Genomic DNA, 10,013 nt, shown 5'->3' with positions numbered 1-10,013 from the left:
GTGGAATTGGCAGCAGTGGTCAGAGTCTTTCAATTGTTCCAGCAACCTCTCAATCTGATCACAGATTCAGCATATGTTGCAAATATGGTCAAACGATTGGAAGGTTCACTTTTGAAAGAAACAAGCACTGACATCTTATATTCATACTTATAATGTATGAAAACACTGCTGGAAAACAGGGAACATAAATATTTCCTTACATTAGGGCACACTCATCCCTCCCAGGATTCTTAGCAGAAGGGAATGCCCAGGCAGAAAAGTTAACCATGCCCATTTCTCAGACATTACCGAATATTTTTAAGCAGGCAAGGTTGAGCCATGCATTTTTTCATCAAAATGCACAGGCACTGATGGAAACCTTTTGCATCTCAAAAAGCCAAGCGAGGGAAATCATTACTGCTTGCCCAGACTGTCAGATTGTGCAGCCACCTGCATCCACAGGAGCAGTCAATCCGTAAGGATTGCAAAGCCTCCAGTTGTGGCAAGCTGAAGTCACAAAATATCCATCTTTGGGAAGCTCAGAAATATCCATGTCTCAATTGATACGTTCTCAACAGCTCCTTTTTCAGAACCCAATCCACCAATTCTCAGGCATTTTTTCTAACATTATCCAGGCAAAACTAAGGTAGAATCCTTTAGTTTTGTTCAGAAATCCAGAAACAGGACAGATTGAAGGCCCTTTCAAACTAATCACATGAGTTTAACTTGTGTTTCCACAGGGTGAGGTCTGGAGAGGGTGTTGGCGAGACACGTGAAGCCCTACTGGACTTGGACGCAGGAAGACACGGATTCCGGAACCCAAGAGGTGAGCACGCAAACAGAGGCAGAAGACAAGACCGTGGACATCTCCTTGAACAACTCATAAAAGATTCAAGGACTTGGGGTTTCTCTCAGGGGCTTGGGTGTCATGACATGGCAAAGCTTCTCACAAGGAGTGAAGCCATGAGCTTGAGATTCGATCAGGTACTGCTCGTGTGCCTCATTCTTCCGTCTATTGCCTTAGGTAATGGGGCAGATTTGCCCATGGTCCAGCCCAAAAAAAAAGTTTGGGAAGCTTTGGCCAATGCAGCAGGTTTAGACAGCATCTGCTTGATACATTCAAGGCTAGTGTTACCTTCAAGGCGTGGCAACCTGGTTCTAAGTCCGGCACAGTGGCCCGAAGCCCAGGGTCACTCGGTCCATATGCTCCTGACACCAATGTGGTGGACAGCAAATGGCGTTTATTGAAGGGGTAACAAGGGTTTTTATGGCTTGGGCAGTCAGTGTCATTTCCTTCTGCTCACGTCCGGCTGGGTGCGGCCGGGCATGGAGCAAGGGTCTGACTGCAGGGTGGGGGGTGTCCTATCTAACCGTACAGCCCAAGATTCTTCCGTACGCTTGTCCCTGACTCTCCACATTCCCCCCCTCCCCTCATGATTAGTAAAAATCTTACAAAGCTATAAAATGTAGAGGTTACAAAATTTCATGGGTTAGTAGAATTAGTGTACAATTGCAAGTGTGTTAGTAACTGGCACGCCTTAAAGTAATTGTCGGCACTCGAGAAACAAAATGTTAGCCATTTCTAAACGCCTTTTAACGAATAGCACCAGTTTGTTTAATATGCAAAGCCCGAAGATTAGGGTTAGTAAGATTATAGTGACTGGGTGTCATGGTTTGGGCCTGGCACAGAGCCAGTGCCCCCATGAGAATACCCTCTCCCTGGTGTCTGCTGTGAGATGTGACCAGGAATAAGTAAAGCAGGCTCCAGCTTAGAAATAAAGAAAACTTTATTACCTAAACTACAAGAAAATAGGAAAAAAACTATAAGGGAAAAAAAATTTGAAAACCTTACAAAAAGCACTTTCCTCCTCCCCACCACCAAAATTTCCCAATCTGATACATTCCCCCAAATCACCAACTACCCACTCTGGCACCACCCTTTAGAGTACTCAAATTTCAGTCCATGAAGAGGAGAGGAGTCCTTCTTGTTCCATAGGCTTCCTCTGGAAACACGCTGAAACCTCATGTCATGTCACTCAGCACCGCCCAGAAAGTCCTTTTGCCATGGTGACATCTTCCTTCCATGCCCAGTGCTCTCACCACTGTGCAAGGACCAGAGCTGCTTTTAGGGTTGTCTTTTAAGGATGCCTTGTCTCACTCCAAAAAAGGCACAGTCTCTGCTTTGGGACATCTGTCCCCCCCATTTTTCTCACCCCCTGTGGCCGAGGGGTACCCACACTGAACCCTCCTGGTTCTGAGGCACTGCTTCTCCCTAAATGCAGTCTCTGTGTCACAGGAATAAAACTGGTTCAGTCTATGGCCACACAAGAAAAGTCCAGCCAAAAGGCCACTCCGTCATCTCTCCCCCCACTCAGCCAGTCTTCTCCACTTCCCTCGGGCCAGGTCCTTGTTATCTCTTCTCTTATCTCTCTTCTTATTCAGCTCCGAGGAGGATCAGCATTTTTGCAAGGCCCCAATCATGAAAGAAAGGGGTTAAAAATTTCAGTCTCTGCCTGTCTCAGAGCTCTGGCACTCCCACACTCACTGCTGCTCCGAGCACCTTCTCGCTGCACTCCCCCCCCTTCTCCTCCTCAGCCGGCTGCTATCACATTCCGTCGTCGCCGGCTCTCTCTCTCTCTCTCTCTCCTGGGAGGGCTGGGGGGGGGGGGGGGTGGCTGCCCGATGCCTCCTGGGGCTCCTCCACCCTTCCATCCTCACGGGCCTCCTCACCCCCCATCTCTGTCCAGGCCCAGGCCTACCACATGGCTGCCCCTCCCTCACCCAGCAGCAGCAGCTGGACGAGGGAGGGCGATCCGACCTCTTTCCCTCAAAGTCCCAAGAGAGCCTCCCAGGGCTGAAGCTCTGGTTTTTAACCCCTGTGTGTTCTCAGAGGTGTGTCCAAACCCCACTGGCCACACCAGGTGCCAATATCAAAATCCGAGCACCCATTGGTTTGACCACAGCATCCCAGAATTCCCACTTCTTCCTGGTCAAATCACCACACTGGGCCTATTAGGGTAGAAATCAGGGTGGTGAGCCATGGGGACCGATTGAACCACGACTCGAACTGGCCCTGTTGAGCTTCTCTATCCACTTTCCTTAGGTTTAGCCAATTTCTCAGTTCAGCCATGGAGTCTCTGACGACTCCGGTGTGGTCTGCATAAAAGCAGCATTCCTCTTTCAAGGCGGCACACAGGCCCCTTTGCTGCATGTACAAGAGGTCCGGTCCTCTCCTGTTTTGGAGGACAACCTCTGAAATTGAGGAAAGGGATTTTTCTAGGGAAGAAATGGATTTCTCGATCCTTTGCAAGTCCTCGTCGACTGTCATCTGCAGTTGTGCCAGTCCCTGATGTTGTGTTGCAAGGGCCGAGATGCCTGTGGCAGCGCCGGTAGCTCCTAAACCGAGGAGCATTGCGATGGTGATGCCTGTTACCACTTCTCGTTTGTAGAGCCGGTTGGGTTCCTCGAACAAGCGGTACACCTCTTCTTCCTGGTGATACAGGACTCTGGGGACAATTATAACTTGGACAAAAAAGTCAGTAGAATGATCGAATTTGTCAAGGAGTACACATGGGCTTACCCCGGATCGTTGACAGACCCACGTTCCCGATGCAGCTGGGATCACCCACTGGAACTTCCCCCCCTTAAATCTGACGAATTCCTGGCAGATGTTGCCCATCTGCTTTGCCAAGGTTGCATTGCTGGCGTAGGCACTCTGCCAGCACAGGACCCTTCGCCTCTGAGGGTAATGCAGAGGAATCTAATGCTGCCTGAAGACGGTCCACAAACTGAGTGAAGCTCTCACTCTCACTCTGTTTTGTACTGGACCATGGGGAGGGTTTGGCTATTACTTTGGAAGCAACACGGATGGCTTCTCGGGCAGCACGGGTTGTTGTCATAACCTCATGGGCCCGCAAGCCCTCAGCCTGCACCTCGGGGGTGATCATAGTGGGGTCTGCGCCCATTAGCCTCTGTATGCTAGAGCCGTGCAGTGCATGGTCAGCTCCGGCTACCAAAGCTAGCTGCTTTATACAGTTGTCCTCCCACTCCTGTTTAAAAACGATCATCCCTGCCCCATCGAAAATCATCCTGCAAGTCTGCTTAATATCAAAAGGTAGCATGTCATCCCCTCCAAAAACGCTGTCAATGAGTGTGGAAACCATGGCAGAATTAATCCCCCTGTCTGCAATCGCTTTAATAATTGCCTGTACGTCTTTCGGATTTACAGGGGAGTAGGTCCTTTGGTTTCGGCCTGCCCCCCCCACACGGATCGGAAACACCAGAGTGGCAGACGGAGCCCACTCCGTGCACGCTTTTTTTATTTTCCGCCAGTCTGTAAGCGGGGTTCAATCTTTCTCTGATAACCCCTTCACCCACGTAGGAGCGCTGTGGCTAGTGACCTTGCATGCCGCTGCTCTCTTTCCATTAAAACTAGAATCCGAGTCGGAACCCCCCGATCCCCTCTTGAGCTCGGAGCTCGAGTCCGAGTCCGAGCCGGAAGTCGACTGGCCGGACATTTCCGGGCTGCTCTGCCGTTTTCTCAGGCTCCGACCCCGCCCCTTCTTGCGGGGGTCGGGCCGTTCCCTCCCCCTGGGCTCCTCCTGCCTCCTGCTGGGGGAGGTCCTTGCCCTATAAGGACCTAATGTGAACTGAGCACTCTGATTGGTCTTACGCTCCTCCGCAGGGGCCGCCCCTTCTCCCCGCTCGCCCGCGCATGCGTTGTTAAGCAGGCTGACGGCATTTCAGCCCTCCGCGTCTTCCTTTCCACCCTGAACACGCGGTTCAGCGCCATTTTCAAATGCATAGGGTGAGGGGGGCGTTTTTATCGATCCCTATGGCGTCCGACAATCCGGCTGCTTCTCTCGCCTCCTCTGCGAGCCTCTGCCAAAACGCCTGCGCGTGTTCCCCCCCCCCCCCGATGGTAAGTCGGTCTGCTCGGGGGAATCCGGCGTTCACGGTTCCGCGCCGCCAATCTGATCTAAGTCCTCCGTGGTCTGCGTTGCCGTGCCGACCCCCAAATGCGGCGTGGCTAATAAACAAGTCCGCGCGGCTTTCCAGGTTTCTTGCTCTTGCCGAGCTTTTTGCAGAGCCTGGATAATTCTGCCCCACGATTTTAGGGCTTTCCCTGAGCCTGAGGACATGGTTTCCTCGGCCAGAGCTTTTGTACAATTATCCCAAACCCCCGGATGGAGGATATCCACTGGGCTTTCTATAGCCCCAAGCTTAATCAGTCTCGGTAATGCAAGACATAGGTCTTTAAGCTTACACTCAATACCCCATTGCGCATGCATCTGACTTACGACCTTCGCTATGGCTTCCATGGTCCATGTGGGTCCGGGGGCGTCCCCCCCGCTGCACTAGGCCAGCTGTGCAGCCACCGGTCCCCTGTCCAGGCGATCCCCGAACCCCGAGCGCTGATCGGTCTCAGGTTTTCGGCACCAGATGTTGCCTTCAAGGCGTGGCGACCTGGTTCTAAGTCCGGCACAGTGGCCCAAAGCCCAGGGTCACTCGGTCCATATGCTCCTGACATCAATGTGGTGGACAGCAAATGGCGTTTATTGAGGGGTCACAAGGGTTTTTATGGCTTGGGCAGTCAGCGTCATTTCCTTCTGCTCACGTCTGGCTGGGTGTGGCCAGGCACGGAGCAAGGGTCTGACTGCAGGGTGGGGGGTGTCCTATCTAACCGTACAGCCCAAGATTCTTCCGTACGCTTCTCCCTGATTCTCCACAGGCCAGGGAAACTATTTTCAACATGCTTGGTGGGCTTGCCAGTGAATGAATGGCCAATTCCAAAATATACTCCTATAAAGATTTCACAGGTCATTTCAAATCCTGTGAATGAATGGTGTCTTTGGAAACAGTTCCTCCCTGTGGCTCCTTTTGAACCTCAGGAACTGGAAATTCTTGGGTCAGCAAAAATGAATTTTTGTATAAAATTCGAACTTCCAGAAGTGACACAAACAGAAAATAAGACAATTGATGTCACTCCAAATCATCCTTTTTATAGAAATGCATCTGCTTGGTGCAAATACACCAAGGTGACAGCCAAAGCATCACTCCAGGCTCCAGCACAGTTGCCACGAGTGATCTTTTTATTTGTGGGGACAGAATTTGACATGGCATCCCTGCAAATGTCAAAGGCGGTCCATGCAGCATTGGAAGAATTTCATTGTTATCACCTGATTTGAAATTCTTGAAAGAGCAAAAACATAAAGGGAAAAGATCAGTGGAACAGTACAGTCCAAATTGTGATGATGAGGTGCAAACATGGGACAAGGCTCGGAGAATTGCTGTTGCAATTTTCTCACCTCAGGCAGCATCAGGGGTGGCCTTTACTCAATTGGATCATATGGGTTGCTGGCTGAGCAAACATGCTCGAGCCGTTTCTCTTACACTGAGTGACATGTTAACAGACATTGACAATGTAAGACGAGCAACTTTCCAAAATGGGGCAGCAATTGACTATCTGCTGCTGGCACATGGACACGGGTGTGAAAATTTTGAAGGGATGTGCTGCATGAACATGTCAGATCATTCAAAATTGATTTATGAAAACATGAAAAAGTTACAAGAAAGTATTAATAAGCTTGCAGAGGTCACTGGATCCTGGATGGATGATGTGGTTGGATTTTTTAACCTTTCACCATTGTGGAAGGGACTTTTAAAGGAAGGTTGTTACATTTTGATAGGGCTTGTGGTTCTTCTGCTCAATTTACCATGCATCTTTGTGTGCATGCGGCGGGCCATGGACAAAGTTGCAATAGAGGTGTTTTTGGTGCAAAGAGAGGAGGGAGATGTCAGAAGCCAGGATATCCCTCTGGCTGTCCTGAGCAGCCAAGACCCCTGCCAGGGGTCTCAGAGACCCTGGCACAGAGCCCAAGATGCCTGTGGTTTTGATTATGACCCGTGGAGCAAGTTACCAACCTTGTATGAAGATCAGCAGGCCACAACAGTTTAAGTAGAATATTAGTGAAGTAATCACGGGGTGGAAAAGTAGATTTTAGGGGCTTTGGTATGGGGGTTCAGGTGGCAAGATGGAGGGAACTGGGTGTGTCCAGCCTTTCTCCTTCTTCTTCTTGGCCTCCATCTTCTGCTGTGATGTTGGCACTTAGAGATTGGTTTAGAATAGAAGCTCACTGTCTAACATAGGTGATAGGTATTGGAAAGTAATTGTAAACATTGTATACGTAGTTTTTAGTATAAAGACATAACACCGCCCTGGGGGCAGGCAGAATGCCTCGGACTGTCTTGCTGAGCTGACCTCGGCAGGGCAGGAGAAAATTTTTTACAGATAAGATAAAATAAACAACCTTGAGACCAAGAAATTAAGAGCCCTGACTCCTTCTTCAAGCACCAGGCTGGGAAAAGAGACTTTCAAACTCTTCTCGGGGTCACTCTGACCAGCTAGAAATCCCGAGAGTAAGAATTAAAACAAACTTTTCAGAACACTTCTCTTCCCCCACAACGTTTTCTTTCCTACTGACAATGTAAAGAAACCAAACCTAAGATTTCTAGTCAGTTTACCACCTTTAAAATAGTCTTTCTTCAGTTCACTGAGGGAGAGAAGTCCTTCTTGTTAAGGTTATGGAGACTTCTCTACAGGAGGAAAAAGCCAGTTATCTCGTCGTTCTCAATTTTGTCTCGAATAACAGCTGCCTGGGAAACTCTGCCATCATGAAATCTTTCTCATTTTCACAAGCCTTCCCACAGCTTGTCTGTGGGACATGTCAACTTATGGGGTATTGTTTTAATGATGAGCTGTTCAAAGGCAAAAGTTCTTATTATCTATGTCTAAAATCATCTTCATCTCTGGGAACCGAGATCTTCTTCTTCTTCTCTTGGAAGCGCAGGACTTCTCTCTTCCTCTGTTCAAACTTCTTATGGGATCACAGCTATTTCAACATCTGCTTATCTTAGTATGGAGGCTTTTGCTCAATATCAATTTGAACACTTTCATCTCCCCATAGTTTCCTGTATTTTAAGGAAAAAGAGTCCTTTCTCTATAGCTTCCAAGAGGATTTCAGCTCTAAAACAAGGCACCTCTTCCTCCCTCCCATCTGGGACTTAACTTCTTCCTCACTGACCTCGATGTCTTCATGCTGTTCCTTTACATGCTTGCATCTTGTTCCTTTGTCTCACTCGAGGGAGGATTGAAGCATTGAAAGGGTTAACATCCCACCAAGGGCCTACCTGATCTGCAGGTAACTTTTGGTGGGGAGCTGTAGCTGGGCTGTGTCAGGATTGGCCTCATGGTTGGTCTTTGCTTTTCTGCACGGGCTGCAGGGGTCTCTGGTCTCAGCTGTGCTGGGGAAGGGGATTTGATGATAAGATCTTCATAGTCGCAGCCAGACCTGCTCCGGCCAGGGTTCTGCAGCCTCCCCCGCCTTCCTGCCCATCAGCTGCTGGAACCCGGTCAGGATAGACCAGAGCCGATGGGGAAGGGGGAGGGAGGGGGGGGCGGTGGGCGGCCCGGGGAGGGAGAATGGGGTCCAGCCCGTAGCAGGACTGCCTGGCCCCGCCTGGCCGAGACAGGGGGGCAAGGGCCTGCCACCTCCTTACCGACCAGAAAGGAAAGAGAGAGTTCCCGGGCATTTTGTCTCTAACATGTGTGTTTCACAGAGGCGTGTCCAGCTTTTCAGTGGTTCAATAGACTGTCAGTTGCACAAAAAGCTTTGCATCACTTCCCTGAATTTCCTCCCATTTCAAACCAAGACAGGACCGTACACAGATCCTGCCACCCTGGCGTGAGACTGCCCAAGGGAAGCCCTTGATGGAGTCCGGAATGCAGCTCACCAAGCCTTTTTTAAGGTCTCTGATGCAAAAACTCCTCAGAAAGTGTTCACAACTGTCATAGACATCTTTTATGAAAAGTCCTTTCCTTAGGATTTTTCCTCCTGAGAAGCTGAGAGGCCTCAGGAACAAAATGTAAACATTGATTATCTGCTGCTGTGGAATGCAACAGGTAGATCTGTGATTGGCCCATGTTGGATGTTTCTGGTTAATGGCCAATCACAGCCCAGCTGGCTTGGACAGAGTCCGAGACAGCTGCCTTTGTTATCATTCTTTCCTATTCTATTCTTAGCTAGCCTTCTGATGAAATCCTTTCTTCTATTCTTTTAGTATAGTTTTAATGTAATATATATCATAACATAATAAATCAAGCCTTCTGAAACATGGAGTCAGATCCTCGTCTCTTCCCTCAACCTAAGACCCCTGTGAACACCATCACACACAACCATTGACCAGGGGCCTCAGTAGCCCTACATGCAGTTTATCAATCTGACATTCAAGTGCTTGCTTAAGGTGGTCAATAATGTAGATGCCCGTGAAATTTTGCTTTTAAAACTTGCTGTTGAAAATGCAAACACAGACTGTAAAAAACTCCTTAAGTCCCTGCCTAACCAAGAACCAACTCTTATTGAAATGGTTGAAGCATGAAACCATATTGGGACAATAGAACATCAATATGAAGCCATGGCCACAGCTTTTGCAGCCATCAAAGGTGCCTTTGGAACTCCAGCAGGTTGTTTTAGCTGTGGCAAACATGGCCAGCTTAAAAAAGACTGCTTTGCTCAGAAAGGCGCTAAGCCAAGAACCCCTGATGTATGTCCACAGTGTCATAAGGGTCGTCATTTTGCTAACCAGTGTCTCTCTAAGTATGATTCTGAAGGTTACCCAATCCAGGGAAACTGGAGCTGCAGCGCAGGCCTGCGCCGCGCTCCAACACAAGTACCCCAGCTGACACAAATATCCCAGCCGCCACCGCAGATGCTGCCACCGCAGATGCAAACTGCCTAAGCCCAGCCACCAAGAATACTCAGCAAAGGATTGCCTCAAGTCTTCACCCAGCAACTGCAGGCAACACCGAACTGGACCTGGCAACCTCAGTCACAGTAACATTGTTCAACTCTTCTGTTCATTTACTCCCTACAGGAATTTTTGACCCACCAGGACCCCAGAAAAGTGCTTTGCTGGTGGGGAGGTCTTCAACTACCCTTTTAGGTCTTTTTGTCCTCCTGGGAGTTATAGACTCA

The sequence above is a fragment of the Zonotrichia albicollis genome, chromosome W (assembly GCF_047830755.1).
Source record: "Zonotrichia albicollis isolate bZonAlb1 chromosome W, bZonAlb1.hap1, whole genome shotgun sequence".
Lineage (NCBI taxonomy): Eukaryota > Metazoa > Chordata > Aves > Passeriformes > Passerellidae > Zonotrichia > Zonotrichia albicollis.
The sequence above is the reverse complement of the archived record's forward strand: the minus strand, read 5'-3'. Positions refer to the sequence as shown.